At 45.4% G+C, this 18024-nt stretch overlaps 1 protein-coding gene across 1 annotated transcript in view; it reads left to right on the top strand.

Moving 5' to 3' along the window:
• Positions 1–18024, top strand: part of Csmd2 (CUB and Sushi multiple domains 2) — a 519739-nt gene that overhangs the window by 82087 nt on the left and 419628 nt on the right. The window lies entirely within an intron of this gene.

The raw sequence follows: 18024 nt of genomic DNA, 5'->3' as shown, positions 1-18024 counted from the left end.
ACACCGCTCTGACCGTATGCCCATTGTGCAGATGAGAAGACAGGGATCAGAGAGAGCATGTGACCTGTCCAATGTCACACAGTGTGAAGGGCCTGGCCAAGGGTCTGCTTGATTGAAGTGTGTGTGCTCTCAGCTCCAATCAGCTCCTGTGTGACCCAGGAGACTGGGGAGGGGCCCCTCTGCTCCCCTCTCCAGAACTGTCCTATGTAAAATGACATCTTGAAGGTAGTGCCTTCTCTTCTCTCCTAGCCCACCTGGCTTTACTTCTGCCCATGCCCTCCCTGGTCCCTTCTCTGCTTCCAGAACTGGGAGTGCAAGTCTCCTGGACACTCTGGGTTCAAGGCAGAAGTCAGAAGCTACTTTAGCCAATGTCATTGCCAGCCCAGAGCATGGCGCACTCCCGGCCCCCCTCCCTGCCATCCCCAGCTTGCCTGCCAGCGCTCAGATGTGTGGTGCTATAAAAAGCCAAATAGTAATATGCAAATCGCCCTGATTATTTATGGCCAAGTTAGTAAATAAGCCAGGGAGACAAGGTGGGTTGCTGTTTTTACCAGCTCTGCACTGCTGGCAGGAAGATCGACTGTAAGCAGAGTCAGGGAGTGAATGGCACTGGATCCCAGGGTTTAATAAACACAGCCTAATTGTCAGGCACAGGAGACAAGCAAGCCACGGAGGTGGTGGCAGGGAGTAATGAGAAGCAGCCACCAGGAGGAAGGGTGCAGGGGCTGGGGGTGGGGCAGAGTTGTTAGTTGAGCCTTGTTTCTGCCCACCCCTCTGGGCCCCACCTCTGAGCTGCTGGTTGGGAGGGGGCGGGGCCCCATCACAAATCAATAGAATGGCCTGTAGTGTTGCCATGGATCCTGCCAATGTGCCCGGCATCCATCGCTCAGTCTGAAGCTGCTCACGAGCAAAGGACAGAAAGCAGTGTGTCAGAAGGGAACAATGGGAGGCTCGGCTTTGCTTTTGGATGTAGAAGGGAGATGGGAAGCTTCCTGACAGCCATTGGACCTGGAACTGGCCTCAGCCCTTGAGAGTCCAGTGGAGAGTTCAGGACCGTGGGCCCCTGGTACAAGAGCTGGAAGAGAGCAAGGCAGCAAGCCCAGTGGGGCACAATTAGTAAAGCCCTGCTAAGCATTTGTCTTCCCCTCCCAACCCATTCTCTCACCTGCTCAGCTATTTATGGAAGCACAGAGGAGACCCATGAACCCCAGAGCACTGGGAACTCGCAAAGGAAGCACAAAGGAAGGGAGATTGTGGATGAATAGCACAGCCCAGAGCTCTCCACCAGCAGAACTCTGAGGTGTTCATTCTTCAGGACTGCCAGCATTCCCCAGTGGGACCCGGTCCCTTTCTTCTCAGTGGCATCTCCAGGGACCAGGGCCCTGCTCCGGCCGCCTCTTCTCTGTCTCACATCCCCTCTTCTCACCATGCTTCTTGAATTCAGCTCCCCTATAACATCTCCTGTACTCAAATCCTCCACCAAGGTCATGTTGTACACCCAGCCCAGGTGACTGTAGCTACCAACGGATTAACACTTTGATAGAAATAATTGTAACTACCATGTGAGCATTTATTATGTGTTAGGATTAAGTCATTGGATTGTAGATAGATATATTTCTCTCTTATTCCCATTCTCCTCCTTCTCATCTTCCTCCCTCTCCTCCTCCTTTTCTTCCTCTTCCCCCTCCTCCTTCCTCTTCTCCTCCTCCTTTGCCTCCTCTTTCCTTCTTCTTTTATCTTATTGTCATTCATAGAGCTTGAACTCAGGGCCTGGGTGCTGACCCTGAGCTCTTTGGCTTAAGGCTAGTGTTCTACCACTTTCAGCCACAGCATTACTTCCTTTTTCATGGTGGTTAATTGGAAATAAGAGTGTCATGGACTTTGCTGCCCAGGCTGGCTTTGAAACACAAACCTTAGATCTCAGCCTCCTGAGTAGCTAAGTTTATAGGTGTAAGCCACTAGCACCTGGCTCTTTCTTTTTCTTTTATCTTCCATTTTGTGTTGATCCTGGGGCTTGAACTTAAGGCCTTGTGTTCTTGATTAGCTTTGTTTCTGCTCAAGGCTGGTGTTCTATCATTTGAGCCATACCTCTACTTCTAGCTTTTTGCTTTTAATTGTAGATAAGAGTTTCACTGGACTCTTCTGCCCAGGCTGGCTTCTAACCTCAGTCCTCCTCAGACCAGAGCCTCCAGAGTAGGTAGGATTATAGGTGTGAGCCACTAGTGCCTAAGATTTGTAGTTAAAAAAAATGATTTTGAAAAAATAAAAACATCAAGGAGTTCCCTCAGCCATGAAGAGAGACTAGGGACATTGGAACCCCAGGAAGTTGTCCCAAGTGGTTTCAGTACTTTCTCAAACAAACCACACAGAGCCAACCATGAGCTCTCAGGTTTGGGAGCTTCTTCCTGTTTGAATTTAGGCTGTAAGGACCAGAAACTTGCTTTCATCTTTAAAGCAAGTCCTCTTGGTTATTATTGAAGAGAGCTTGTAGATTTGGCTCTGGGCCATCGAAGGGACCCTCCTGGATGGAGTGTCACCATTATTTCCAGGTAAGTGATGAGAAACTGTAACCCTCAGTGCAGTGTGGTATCCTGGCTCAGACCCTGGACCAAAAACAAAAACAAAAGGCTATTTGTACAAGAAATAGGAAAGGTGGCATCTAGATAAAGTTTAGATTTTAGTTAACAGTAAAATATAGGCACTAATGTCTTAGTTTTGACAAACACACCATAATAAATGCAGGGTGTTAATAACCTCAGGAGAAATTGGGTGAAGAAAGTATAGGGAATTCTTTTCTGGTAGCTTTCCTATCAATCTAAAATTATTCCAGCATTAGGGGTTTATTTAAAAACGAGGAGGCAGGACTTAGCTCAGTTGTAGGTCGCTGTAGCCTTCTTCCCAGGTGACACCTATGCATGGTCATTGAGCCATAATAAATAGGTCTGTGACGATATCCACCTCTCCTGCCCTTTTCGTGTGTTTATGGATGCCCTATGGCCCCCTCTTCCTGCGTTTCCCACAGGGTAACTCTTTAATCACCACACCCATAGACTTAATCTAGAGGACTTATTTTAAAGACTGATAAGAGCAAACTTTTGACCCATAGGTCTTAGACCCAAACTGGCAAAGTAGCTTCCAAACAGTGTATCATTAGATGTTCTTGTGTTTCGAACTGTCCACACTCTACTCCATTAATATGTATAGTTACAATGTGTAAAGTGAAATGAAAAGGAGCTCTACCACATGCCACTCCGTAGTTATACAATTTTAAAAAAAGGAGTAAGATGCTAATGTATGTTGTAGAGATCCACTTGATCAAAAGATTCATCACAAGCTGTCCTGAGATACTATGGCTTACTCCATTTTAAAAGTTTATGTACAGGCGGGTACTGGTCACTTAAGCCTGTAATCCTGGCTACTCAGGAGACTGAGATCTGAGGATCATGGTTCAAAGCCAGCCTAGGCAGCAAAGTCTGTGAGACTCTTATCTCCAATTTAACTACCAAAGTGGAGGTGTGGGTCAAGTGGTAGAGTGCCGGCTTGAGCAAAAAAGCTAAAGAACAGCGCCTATGATCTGAGTTAAAGCCTCAGTACCAACACACACACACACACACACACACACACACACACACACACACACACACACAGACCCCCGTCCACCCCCAAACACGCACGCGTTCAAGTACTGAAGTTGTATTTTTATTGGCTTTCTCAGAAATCTCTGGAGCAAGGTGGACATAGTTGTTCCAGGAACAAGGGCAGAAAGAGGGCTTCCTGGGCAGCCAAGCTCTGTGAAAAATGGCCTGTGTTAACTCTCTGTATTCCGTCCTTCCTGGGAACTTCCTTGAAGGAAGTGGCCCATCTGATTCAGAGTTATGGTGACCTTCCTTCCTTCCTTCCTTCCTTCCTTCCTTCCTTCCTTCCTTCCTTCCTTCCTTCCTTCCTTCCTTTCTTCCTTTCTTCCTTCCTTCCCTCTTCCCTCCCTCCCTCCCTCCCTCCCTCCCTCCCTCCCTCCCTTCCTTCCTTCCTTCCTTCCTTCCTTCCTTCCTTCCTTCCTTCCTTCCTTCCTTCTTTGCTTCCTTTCTTTTCCTCAGACAAGCTACCTAGCAAATTGTCCTTCACTTATATCCTTATAATTGTTCTTGCTGATTAATGATGTCACTTAAGGTATCAATTATTATCCTGCCAAGAGAATGAATATTGGGCTGAAACAAACACCCATGAACTTGCTTATTCTATTAAAAAATAAAATAACGAGAGGTGATTAATGGTGTGTGCCCTGAGAGAAGCTGCAGGAAGGGATGGGCAGAAGAGAAAGGCAAATAGGAGTGTATTCCAATTAGGAGATACAAAAAGCATTTGTTTAAAAGTAGCTCTCCATTTGACCCTCAAAGCCACTTCTTGAGAGATCCGTCTGACCTTAGTGTCTCCATTTGTTCCTTAACCCTGGTACCCAGTTTCAGTCTACTTTACTGCTATGGAATGAGTTACCATGTTCCTCTAATTACCAAAACCAACACACTCTTGGTCCTCTCACTTGTCCCCTCCAAAGTGTCTTCTGCCTTTGGCCATATTCCTGAAGCATTGTTTTTTATCTTCTTTGGCACTCAACTCCTCATTCATTCATTCATTTTCGAGTATAATTGTTGAACAACTGTTATGTGTCAGGCACTATGTGAGACAATGCATGTGCTAAGGAGAAGGACAATATCCTCATTTCAATGTAGCTTACACTCAAGCAAGGTAAGATAAATACAGATAAGTACATACTAATAAGTTGTATTCACCAGGGTTCTCCAGAGAAACAGAACCAGTAGGAAGTTTGTTGGAAGGTTATTATCTCTTGTGGTCATGAACATAGAGCAGTGCCAGATCTGCAACAGGTAAGCTACAGACCCAGAAGGGCTGATGGTGTCACATTCCAGTCTGAGCATGCACAGGAAGGCCAGAGGGAAGACCAGCATCTTCAGCAGAAGATGGGCAGACAGTGAATTCTCCCTGACTCAGCCTTTTGTTCTTGTTAGGCCTTTAGTGATTAGATGAGGCCCACCCACACGAGACGTGCAATTTGCTTTACTCTGTCTACTGGTTCAGATAGCATTCTCACAGACACCAATGTCTGGGTACCTCATGCCATGTCAGGTTGGCACATAAAATTAATCATCACAAGCCCATCCTTTGTTAACTTGGCGCACATACACATCTCCTTAATATATACCTTAACTTCTAATCAATGACAATAACAGATTTTCAATTATATAGGACATGATGGAAGTATCCTGTGTACAATCAAAGATGAACCCACTCCTTCCACCCAGAAGGAGATGAGGACTTGAGTGGTGCTGACTATTCTCTTCACTGTCCCCCAGTTGAAATGCGGTGATGGAGAACTAACTGGACTTATATACTAAAGCATAAAGCCCTTTCATCTTATGTTCCATGGCAAGAGAGATAAAGGGACAAGAAAAAAAAATAAACAGATACATTGGTGTAATGGATGTATATATGTCTCATTCAACATCTATGTACATGAATGCAAACATTTATTCGAGAACACGTGATAATCACAATCTTCATTTGTGGAACTAATTAGATGGTCATAGCTGGTATTTGTACCTAACTCTTCTCCACCCTGTATGACCTTGCCTTCTGCTGGTTCTTTACTGGTAGGGCAACCCATTACTATTCCTGTAGGTTCTGGGCCATGAGTGGCCCTGCTTGGATTGGATTGCTGTGCATTTTTTAGTGGTCTCAATCACAGAGCATGGTGAAACCAAGAGATATCGGAGGAATCTCCTTTCTTCCAGAATCACTCTTCTCACCTCTGCTGTGCAGCAGTCCACGTTCCCCTGAGTGGTTAGGATCATCCATCATGGCTAACACAGTCCCTCCATTTTTTGTCTGCTGATTCAAGGGTATTAGAGGACAAAGTGGCAGGGTAACAGCCTTTCCTTCAGGTCAGGGGAATAGCTCATGGTGGAAACAGTCTTCCTTTTTGGAACTGAGAGCTATAGGCCCACTGAGCCTAACGCCCTGAGGAACAGGAAGCAAAAATGTTGTCCCTGGGTCTCTAGAGGTTGTGATGAATTAAATCATTCCTATTTCCACTCTTTGAATCTTGGCTACAGGAGACACAACACTACATCCTGCACTGATGGTCAGCATGTTCATTCCGTCTTCTGGAGAGCCCTGCCCAAGCCCTGAGAGGTTGAATCTCATTGTCACTGAGATTTCAGAGGTCATTTCATTATCTTTACAAGGCAGCTCCTTTAGATGGCAGGAAACATAGTAAGACTATAAACTCCAATAACAGAGGACCCCCCCCTTGCTCCTCCTAGCAAGTTCTTTGATCAGAAGCAGTGTTGTGTGGAATACCCTCACAATAGACAAGGCATTCTGTAAGTCGTTCTGTAAGGGGCAGGGGTAGTTTTGGAAGAAGAGTTTCATGCAAGGAAGGCAAATCAGTGTGTCTATTTCAGTAACAACCATACATTTTCCTTGCCGTGATGGAATTGGTCCAATAGAATCCATCCGACCACCCCAGGTTGTGGTGCACTGCTATTAGGGACCCCACTTCTGGTACCAGAATCTGTCTTCTACTGATGTCTTGCTACTGAAATAAAAGGCCATAAACAGAGTGACTTAAATAATGGAAGCTTACTTTCTCATGGTTCTGGGAGCTGGAAGTCCAAGAGAATAGGGAAGTCTCTTATTACCACAAGAACCCCACCCTGGTGATTTCACCTGACTCAAGTTGCTTCCCAAAGGCCCACCTCCAAATACTGTTAATATGTGAGTAAAACCTCAACCTATGAACCTGTGGGCAAGACTGGGAGGCATGGCCAGGGAAGCTTGCTGTGGTATTGGAGTCTCCATCATGTTCACATGGCCATCCTTAAATCTTGCCACTTCCTGTGTAGGGTTTTGTGCCTTTGTCTGTGTCATCTCACGCTGCAGAACTGGGGTAGGATCTTGGGGGCTAGGTAAGTCCCTGCTTTGCAGGGTATGACGCTGGAAGTAATCCAAAAGATGGAACCTCAGGGAGCCAAACTCTGCTAAATCCTAGCTGACCTATCTCTTTCTAATCCTGAGGGTCCTCCGGCAGAAAGGCAGAATTAAGCCCTGGGATGCAAAGCAGAGTTATAGGTTCAGGAACAGATTCAGGAGGTAGAGTCGGAGTGCCCTCGAGTCACCTGAGATGGTCACCTCCAGTGACCATCTGTCTCAGTGCCCCATGGCTCTGCCTTCTGTGGCTACAAGAGAAGCCCATAGGCAAAGCCTCTTCTGTGTTAACTGTGGATGGTTGTCTGTTGTTTGAATACAGCTCAAGCTGAACCTCTGTTGATGCCATGGCCTGGAGTGGCAAGCTGTGTCCACACTGTATAGCTATGGACTCAGGATGCCCTGGAAACCCAGACAGAACAGATATGGGGAGCCCCTCTTGTTCACAGGAAGGCTTCACAGTCATTCCCCAAGGCCAAAGTTCAGCAGGCTCCAGTTTGTCTGATTCCTGGAGAATGGAGAGTTGGGAGACTGGTGCCTGGCTATGCTGGGGGCCCAGTTCTGCTTGCAAAAATGCATCCAAGAAGCATTTCTGCTCCATCATAAAACCAGGACCTGAGCCTCCTCCACTTCATCCCCTGCACCTGTGGTGGCTGTCTAGCAGTGGATGGTCGGTCATGATGGCTGTCATTGAGCCGGGCACAGCTGCTGCTTGTAGCGTGGCATTAAGTGCCATCTTGAACACAGAGAGCCCATCATTTCAGACCAAATGCAAGGGTCAGATTGGGCCAGATGGGAGAGCATCAGGATACAGGAGCAGGTAAGGGGTGGACCAGCGCACTCTCTCTGCACAGCCCCCTTACCCTCTCGCAGATATTTTTATCGTCTTACACATCCCTAAGATGCCACGTGCTTCCTTTCCAGGTGGCTAAGAACAAACATTTCCTGGAATGGAGGACCCCAAGGAAGATGTTACTAGCAGTTCTTTAGTGTTTGGACTATTTGTGACCCTCTCCCTCTACCCCACCCGCCGCCCCCCCACCCCCAGCAATGTGTGCCCAGTACATAAGGGAGAAAATGTCAACACTCCACTAGACACTTTCACTCCCTAGCCTAGTAGTTCTCTGTAGTTCTCAGCTGTACCATGAGGCCTTCTGAGTTGGGACAAGCTTTCTGATAGCAAACAATGCACTTCTGTTCCCAGGTGAGTGATTTCTGGGGGCCTGACTGGGAGGAGGTAGGTTGGAAGTGCCAGGCTGTGTGAAGATCATGGCAGCCCCTCCTGCTCCATGGAACTCGGTGCTCCCATCTCTGTCATGGGCAACCAAACCATCCTCCGTTCTTGACACTCTTATGAAGGAAGAATAACATCTGCATCTGCTCAAAAGCTGATCACCCCCTTCCCCCCCTGCAAAAAACCCCAAACTCCATCCTCTCTCTTGGGGAGGCCAGTAATTAAGCAGTCATGGCAAATAAGCGGAGGACGAGCAGCTGGTTGTAGCCATTTGTTCTCCTGTCATTGGTTGGGGAAATAATTCCATAAATTACATGGGAAACTGGGTCTGCTCTTCCCTCCCCCCGTGCCTTCCCATTGAATTGAAATGACCTTCCAATCCTAGCATGCCCCCCGCCCTTGAGTGATCACCCCCTAGCATCTGTCCTTTGAGATCAGCTCAGCCTCGCGAGGTCATATTTCCCAAGCACTTCTCTGTGGCTGCACTTTCTGTGTGAGTTATAGTTGTGTCTTCAGCAATATTAACATTAATTGTGAACTCCTAGGTGTGCTTAGGCCCATTGCCAATGTCAGGGTTAGGTCAGTGAATCCAATAGAGAAAAAATCCTGCGTTTATGGAGTTCACTTTCTAGGGAGTGCAGGAAGGTGGACTTAGTAAGTGCAGATGAATCATACAGAATTATCAGATGGTGAGGATATCATGGAGAAAATACAGGGCAGGAGCAGGAAGTGGGATGAGAAGAAAAGAAAGTTGCAGAAGTAAATACAGCGATCATCAAAAACCTGGAGAGGATGAAGGAACAAGCCATACCCACTTAGGTGAGAGAAGAAATTGCTAGAGAAAGCTAGAGAGGCACATTTATGAAGACTTTGGCTTTCATCCCAAATCAAGTGGTTTCCCTTTAGAAGGCTTCTTGCATCAAGAAATGATGACAGGCCTCTGTATTGAGAATGGAGATGGATGAGTGGAGGGGAGAAGTAGGGATGTAGGGAGTAAGGCTTTTGCCATAACAGGCAGGGGGTAGAAGTAGCCCAGTTGAGTATGGCAGGAATGGAGGGGCTGAGAAATGTCTGCATTTCTGGGTACTCTTATGTAAATGCCTCCTTTATGAGGACTGAACTTTCTGAAGGGAAAGTCTATGTCTTGTAAATTTCTCTCCTCAGAACCAAGCATTGTTACGTGCCATTTCATAGGGTGCACAATTAATATTTGTTGCATGGTTGATCATGTGCAAGGATCTCTAAATGTTTCCAGTGGGAATGAGTCAGTCCTGAGTCTCATTTTTGAACTTCTTATATCCTGGAGCAATCATGGGTAGCATTAAACTTCCCAAGTGGAAATCATAAGGAAGTGTGTTTGTGTTAATGTAGTTTTGAACTTGATGTCACCAACTGTGGTCATTCCCCTTACTGTAGGATTTCTCAGGGCTTTTAATACATTAATGCAAAAATGCTCCGAATTACTTAGTTCAGGGAGCTGCTGTAATATTTCCAAAGTGTTCAGTGGGTAAGGGAAGACCCTACGTATTGACTCCATTTACTCGTTAGAGTCAAATAGTTGAAAAGGTATTGATACCCTCACAACAGTGTAGTGGTGGAAATATAAAACACAAATGAAAATAAATCAAACAGGAAAATCCTCCCAATTTCTTTCTGAACCACAGCCACTTGCTCGTGGCTGGGCACTGATGAACCACCAGCCTTGGCATCAGATCCTACACAGCTCCCCTCCTGCTCTGATCCAGGCCCCAAGTCCCCAGCTCGGGAGGGAGAGGATGTGAGCTGATGGAACGTGGCCCCTGCTTGGAACTGTGAACTCCCTCAAATCAAGTAGTTCAATGTTTCTAAGAGAAAGGGTAATGACTCAAGGTCAGTTGGACACACCCATGTCCCACCTTATCAGTGCATGGTGACACCCTGAAACATGGGAACCATGGTGCTATTCCTTATGGAGCATTCCCCCAAATAACCCATCTGTTTTCTCTGGCAAATCTTCTCACCCCACACAGTGTGGTGTGCAGTGCGGCCTGGAAGCTGCTGGGTAGAGTAAGGCAGGGTTGAGGCAGGCTCTGAGGAAGAAGGGAGGACTTCTCCTATTGCAGAGCCAGAAGCTGCAGTTCCATGGGAAGCACCTCTGGGTCCTGACCGCAAAGTGTGTACGCTTTTTTAGAACATTTGCATTCTGCACATGCTCACTGCTGCCCTATTTTTAGACCTCGGCAGGTGGGCCTGCTCCATCTCTAGATCTTGCTTCTGAAGCTAGCACACGTCCTAGAAGGTGTATGTGGAGATTCAGGTGCTAGCGCTGCTCCCGCTCCCGACCAACCATATTTGGATTAGTTATGGCTGCTTCTGAAGGAAAAAAAAAGGTGTATTGGTACAGGTAAGAGAGGATTTTACAGAGCTGCTAGTAGCTACTAGCTTCTTGGGGATAGGCTGGGGCATGTGAGAGAAGAATTCTGGATGTCAGTTTTGTTTTTCTTCCAGCAAGTATTCAGGGTAATGCCAAATTATCCTCAGAAATGGAAATTATTACAAGGATCTTCAGTTCTTTCCACATGAGACCTTCCCCCCACCCCACTCTCCCTCCCTCTTCCCCTTCTTTTCCCCCTTCTGCCACTGGAGCCATACCTTCATTTTTTAAATTCTCTTTATCACAGTAACTTTATCTAGGACAACCTTGGCCCACCACCCTCCTACTTCCACCTCCTGAATAGCTGACACTACAAGCATACACCACCACACCCAGCTTGAAAGAACCATCTCTTCAGACTTGGGGGTCACTTGAGATTTCAGAGGTTCCAAATTCAACAGTAGCAACAATCTGATGGACAACGTAGCAGATGAGCCTGAGCTCTGGGACCTGCTTTCTGAAGGCATACCGTTTCCCTAACCAGGGTTCCACAGAACCCCCATCCTCAGGCTGCTATGAGAATAAGACATTTTAGTCCCAGAAAGATGCAAACCTCCCAGTTTTAGAAGCTCTTGATGGCATGCAAATTGCCAGAGAGGACGTGCATCTCTAGGGGTGTATGTGTACGTCTGTGCATTGTGTGTGATTATGACTAATGTCCATCAATTACCTGCAAATTACTACATGATGCCTGTAATGATAGTTCTGTTTTTAGCTTAATGGTTTATGCATCTAACTAGTAGCTGCTGTCTGGAAAGGGGCTGCCTGCAAATCAAAACACTATTTCCCAAGCCTGTCAAGGGTGACAAATGTTGCTTACATTTGCTCTTTTATTCCCAAGGTCAATTGACATGCATATATATATATATATATATATAATGCATATAATATATATATCATCACTGTTTGGTGTGCTACGAGCCTTAAATAAGAATCATTTAATAAAGACCCAATTTGCTGTATTACTGTTTATTCCTGGATACTTCTGTGTCAGCAGGGCCCATTAAGGTCCAAGAGTGAAGATATATGTGGGCCACTCTCCCACCTAGACCTTTGTGGCATATCTCTAGGTCTCCACAAAGGAGGAGAGGCATCTGTGGGTGAGTCTGGTTTTCAGGACATCCCCAACCTCAGTGATCCCCCTCTGTGTCTCCTTGTCGCTATCCCCGAGTAACAGAACACAGACAGTGGAAAACACCGCTCCACACTCTGTGCCTTGACTCACCGTATTCTTCACCAGCACCACAGGCTCGGAAGGGCTTTGCAGGTTCTCCGCTTAGAGGAGTTGTGATGGATGATGGTGGTGACTCAGGACTGCTGTGGCAAGAGGAAGGAAGGATTCAAGCAAAGATGCTCAGGCTGCTGAGTCTCCCTTCCAGAAGCAGCACCCTTCCCAGCCTCCCAGCCACCTTCCCCATCCTTTTAGCCAAAGCCAGGTCACTGCCTGAGCTCTTCAGGAAAGGGAAGTCGCTTCACTTCCTAGTCTGGAAGGAAAGCTTGGAAATGCATGGGCTCGTGCTCAGCACTGTTATACACGGCAGCCTCTGAAATCAGGGCAGGCTATGGAGTCAGTACCGCATAGCTCTAGAAATCATGTTGAGGCATGGTGATAAGATTGGAATGACGAGAGAGCGTTCATAGACAACTCCTAAGATTTGTGGAGGGGACGTGGAAAAAAAAAATAAATCAGTCTGAAAAGGGAACAGCATGTGCAAAGACCCTGGGGCCAGGGCAGGACAATTTGAAGGAGCTGAAGGCAGTAGTTTTAAAAGAAGGAACAGACAAAGAGGCAGGAAAGAATATTGTCTTGCTGATACTATTTAATGCACGGACACATCACAATACAAAGGGGACTTTTAAAGTCAGTTTTCTTGTTTTCAATTCACAATAGGAAATGCTGCCCCATACTGTCCATACTAAGGAGTGGTCATTCTTCTTGTTCTTGAGATGCCCACAGATGCCCACAGAAGATGCTGGGGAGGGGGGAGAGAACCAGGCAGGAGGTGGGTGGGAAGTGAAAGAGCTGTCATGCAGGTTGTGTTGGGGATTCCGGCCTTGAGACTTGGAACTGTGGTCAAGCTGGACATGGATTCTGAACAGTGAGAGTCCTAGACACCTCCATTCTCAGTTTTCTGGATTAATCTGGGCCAGAGGTCAGAAGCAAAGAAGTCTCTTGAGGAAGTGGGAGAGAAAATAAGCCTGGAAAAGCAGATAAGTGCTGGTGTCCAGGTGTGGTCATGCTACCGATGTGCAGAATGCTCTTACGCACACTGCAGTGATTGGGGCGTTCACACCACCATTGTTTTATCCCATTCTGCAGCTGTTACAAAACCCCTGACCCCTTTCAGTGGGTGGGTAGTTCGACTTGTCAGATAAAGTAAGGGGAAGTCTGGAAGTCATACTTGCTTATTTCAATGCTCCACACGCTAGCTCCCCTGTCTGCATGGTCAGCAGCCTGTGCCTAAAACCGATCTGAGATGTGATGAGTGGGAAGTGGAAGAAGGGGAAAGATGCTTTAAGTATCCAGATGTGAGTTTCAAATTCCCCACCCCCAGCTTTAGCACCTCTGAGGACTCTTCATGGAGGAATTGTCTCCCAAGCCTAGGAAGCAGGGGAACAGTGGCAAGTGTATCTGCTTAGAGAAAATGCATAGCAAGCTGCAATTCTGTATATTGCAAGTGATAAAACAGTAATTGTTTGTTGACAGTGTACATTAGCTATTCACAGCTAGTGTCAATAAATAGCACAAGAAGCTAGGGTTAAGGAATCTGTAATGTTAGGGTTTAAATTTCGTGCAACTATGGTTGGAGGAATAAAGCTCCGTGGGAGGAATCCATTCCCAGAGTTGCTGTTGAAGGCTCTTCCCAGACTGAGTCTAGATATGGCAACCTGACTCCCTTACCCCAGGCCATCTGAAAGATCAGGGCCCAATAGAGAGGCTGGTCCCATTTAGGATAAATTTCTCTGTCCTTGGAGGGTCCATTGAGGTGCCACATGCAGATTTAGGGGTGAAAGAAGTGGGTACTTGGGTCAATTGACAAGAATCCACAGGACAGGCGAGTAGAGCACTGAGCCCCGTGTGAAGGTTCTTGTGGTCAGTACTGGTGGTCCGTGCTGTGGATGGGAAATGACAGGGAGCAGTGTGGGAGGCACTTGGAGCAAGGGGCCTGGTAACAGCCAGCTTTGAGCTCAAAGCACAGGCCACGGAAAGAGACTGACTTCAGGTCAGATGGAATGAAGGGTGGGATGCTGTTCAGTAGATAGGTCATATGAACCACCTGTATAATGTTTTTAACTTTTAATTTTGACATAATTATAGATTCACAGGAAATTGCAAAGATAGTATAGAAAGGTCCTGTCTGTCTACTGTTCACCCTCTCCTCTGCTGGTTTCACTTCAGCCTAACTCTAGTACAATAGGAAAACCAGGATGTAGACACTGAGTGTGTGTATATGTCTTTCTCTGTGTGTATGTGTGCATACACACCTCTGTGTCATTTTGTCACATGTAGACCTACTGCAATTGGTACTACAGAGCTGTTCTTCATTACAAGGCATAAGCCTTATTACCACCCTCCCCTTCATTAAACTGTCATCCACTTCTCCTCACTCTACCCTAAACCCCTGGCAACCACAAAGCTGTTTTCCACCTTACTCTTCTGTCATTTCAGAAACTAGTCCCCCCCACCCCTTCTTTCAGAATAATGCCCTTGTCATGTACCCAAGTTGTTGTGTATTATCAATCACTCATTCCTTCTCATGTCTGAGTAACCTTCTGTGCTGGGCTGTGTTCTTTTTTCTTTCTTTTTGTTTTTTCATCCACCTGTTGTAGGACATTTGGATTGTTTCTGGATTTGGGTTAGATTTTGGCACCTATGTATGTTTTTGTATATGTAGGATACTTTCGAGTGTGCATGAATATAATAATTTCTAAGCTATAGAATTATTGTCTTTGATTTAAAAAATATGGAATGGCTAAGCAGTTTTCAGAGTGACTGTATGGTTTTTCCATTCTTTCCATTGGGTTTTGAGAGGCCCAGTTGTTCTAAACCATCAAAAATGATTGCTCTTGTCACCATTTTATTGTAGTTCCTCAGATGGGGATGACTCAATACTTCACAGGGGTCTTCATCTTGCATTTCCATAGTGACTGGTAATACTAGGCATCTCTCCCTGAGAAAATTTTATTTCTATTCTTAGTACTTGAAATGTGCTTTTCTTTTTCTTGGCATGGATAGGTACTTTTTTTTTTCATCAACTTGATTACTCTCAGCCTTTGTTTAAACAGTTAAACTGGCTAATTTTCAACTATTGAACCAGCCTTGCATTCTTAAACTGAACTCCACTTGATCATGATGAATAGTCATTCTTACATGCTGCAGGATTCTCTTTGTTCAGGATTTTTGTGTTTATGTTCATGTAGGATGTCAACCTTGGTTTTCTTTATTTGCACTATCTTTGACTTAGATATATGGGTGTTTGGGGCCTCATGATATTATTTTAGGAGCAGTTTTTTCAAGAGCTGGGTCAAGGAGAATGGGTGATAATTCTTTATACATTTGGTAGAATTCTCTACTAAAACCTTCTGGCTATGGATATTTTTCTTTTTCAAAACATCTGTTTTAGTTAGCATATATTAACAGTACAAGGGGATTTTATTGCACTAATTCCATAGACATGTACTTTGAACAAATTTACCCCCTCTATTGTATAATTTCTGAATGCTCCTCTCTTCTCCAGTTTACACTTTCCTCTATCTTTTTACAGCTTCTTTTTGTCACCCATACATACCTTTAATTTCCATATAGTTAAATCAGTCAGTATTTAAGGCTTCTGGGGTATCTTGCTATATCAAGTCTTTTGTGATAAATTTCAAAAGATAGAAACCTAACTCAAACTAGCTTGGGAACAAACAAAAGGGGGAAAAAAAAGAAGAGAAATTCAAGAATGTTCACTTATGTCACTGGGATTTAAAGAGATACATTTCTGTGCATGGCTGGATCAAAGATCTCAGAAATCTATCATCCCTATCCCAGTGCTCAGCTTTTGTTTATATCTATGTTGCTATCTTGTGTTCTAAGGCAGCTAGGCTCTGTGGGGCAGTAAAGAGATTGTTTCTGGTCCAAGCTTCCACTTTAATGATTAAATTCCCCAAATGAAAGACTTTCAATATCAGATCCCATGGAAGGATACAGAAGGATGACCCTGCTTGGGTTGTGTGCCCTCTCACCTCTTCTTATTCCTGGATCTGATCCAGAAAAATGAGGGATAATGTTCTCTGATCCATCATGTATGTCTTTTGTGGCTGATAGGCATGGGACTTAACAGAATTATATCATGGACAGCTCCCTAGAGGAATGGCAGGCAGGAAGGAGCAAAAGAAGTCCTGAACAGGTCACACTTAGAAAAGCTTTCCCTGCAGGATCTAGCTATACCATGCCAAGACATGTATCCAAAGGAATGCAAGAAGACATTCAGTCAAGATACAAGCACGGCTATGTGTATAGAGCACTATGGACAGTAGCCAGAATATGGAATTGACCTTGGTGTCCATCAGCTGATGAGTGGATTAAAGACAATTTGATACACACACATACACACACACACACACACACACACACACAAACACACATAGTATGGAGTATTATTATTCAGTCATAAAGATCCTCCTACCTCAGCCTCTTAAGTGCAGGGATTATAGATATGTAGCACAAACCTGGCCAGTGTTATATTTTAACCCTAAAAGAACCTAGAGAAATGAGTGAGTCTAAAATCATAGCATAGACTTCACAATCCCTGTTTGTGTTTCTCATATAAATTCCAGAAAGGAAACACAAACTTTTTTTTTCAGTTCCGGAGTTTGGACTCGGGGCCTGAGCACTGTCCCTGGCTTCTTTTTCGCTCAAGGCTAGCACTCTGCCATTTGAGCCACAGTGCCAGTTCCTGCCTTTTCTGTTTATGTGGTGCTGAGAAATGGAACCCAGGGCTTCATGCATGCTAGGCAAGCACTCTGCCACTAAGCCATATTCCCAGCTGGAAACACAAACATTTTAATTTTAAAAGCATGAGCAGCACAATCCCGTGTGTATGAAATTATTTCATTGAGAATGATTCCATGCACTGATCTGTCTGTCTCACCTTGTATGTCAACTGCCAGGAGTGATTATTTCTAGATAGTGTTGCATTTTTTGCTTTCTTCTTCTTAAGCTAATAAACACTTATTATTTTTTTTAAAAGCCTGCAGTCTTTCTTTGCACAGAATAAATTCTGTAGTTGGAAGCATGTACATTTTGCTTCTCAGAGTTGGATAAATTTCCCTCAGTCTGTGAACAAATACTGCTTTGTGGTAGTTAGCAATTGTAAATGCATGGTGAATTCTACCCAGAGCCTCAGAGGACCTCAGACAGAAAGGGAGAGGACAGGAAAAGAAATCAGAAGAGGAGAAAAGAGAAGAGATGCAAGCAAACCCACCAGACAGGACTGAATCTCAGGGAAAAGACCATGGCCTTGGGGAGTCACCCCTTCATATGTCTGTGTCAGAAGGCTGCTTGTGTCTGTCACATCTGCTGAGTGTCACGTTGCCTTTGAAGCCCCAGCCTGTGCTGCTGCCATTTGGCTTTGTTTCTATTCCTCCCTGTGTTAGTCAGCTTGCCATTATTATAACATAATGCTTGAGCTAATCAATTTAAAGAGAAAAAAGGTTTATTTGGGGCTCATAGTTTTGTACATTTCAGTCTGAAATCTATTGTTGCTGGTGTGTGTGTGTGTGTGCTCACACTGGGCTTGAACTCAGTACCTCGTGTTCTCACTTGGCTTTTTTTCTTCAAGGCTGGTTCTTTACCATTCAATCCATATCTTTGCTTCTGGCTTTTTGGTGGTTACTTGGAGATAAGAGTCTCCAGGATTGGTCTGCTTGCACTGGCTGGCTTGATCCTCAATCCCAGGCTCCTGAGTAGCTATGATTATAGGTGTGAGCTGCTGATGCCTGGCAAATGTTTGTTGCCATTGCTTTGGAGCTGGTGGCAAGGCAGCACATCATGACTGAGAATGCACAGTGTAGCAAGCTGCTCCCAGTATAGCAGCCAGGAAGCAAACTGGGAGAGAGTGGGGATGGGGTGGGAGGAGGCGAGTCACAGTGGTGCCTAGCTTGTGTGAGGCCCTGACTTCGACCCCATGTATCACAAAGAGCAAGAGAGAGAAGCTAGGTTCCCAGTGCCTATTCCAAGTGTCCCACCAATGACCTCAACTTCCTCACACTAAGCCACACACTGCAAGGTCCTACAGCTTCCTAATGGCATCACCCTGAGGACCAAGCCCTCAACAGACACTGAGCTTTTGGGGGATATCCAAATGGTAACACTCCTTGTTCTTAGATC

Source organism: Perognathus longimembris, chromosome 7 (genome assembly GCF_023159225.1).
Source record: "Perognathus longimembris pacificus isolate PPM17 chromosome 7, ASM2315922v1, whole genome shotgun sequence".
Classification (NCBI taxonomy): Eukaryota; Metazoa; Chordata; class Mammalia; order Rodentia; family Heteromyidae; genus Perognathus; species Perognathus longimembris.
This window is presented reverse-complemented; position numbering and strand designations above follow the sequence as displayed.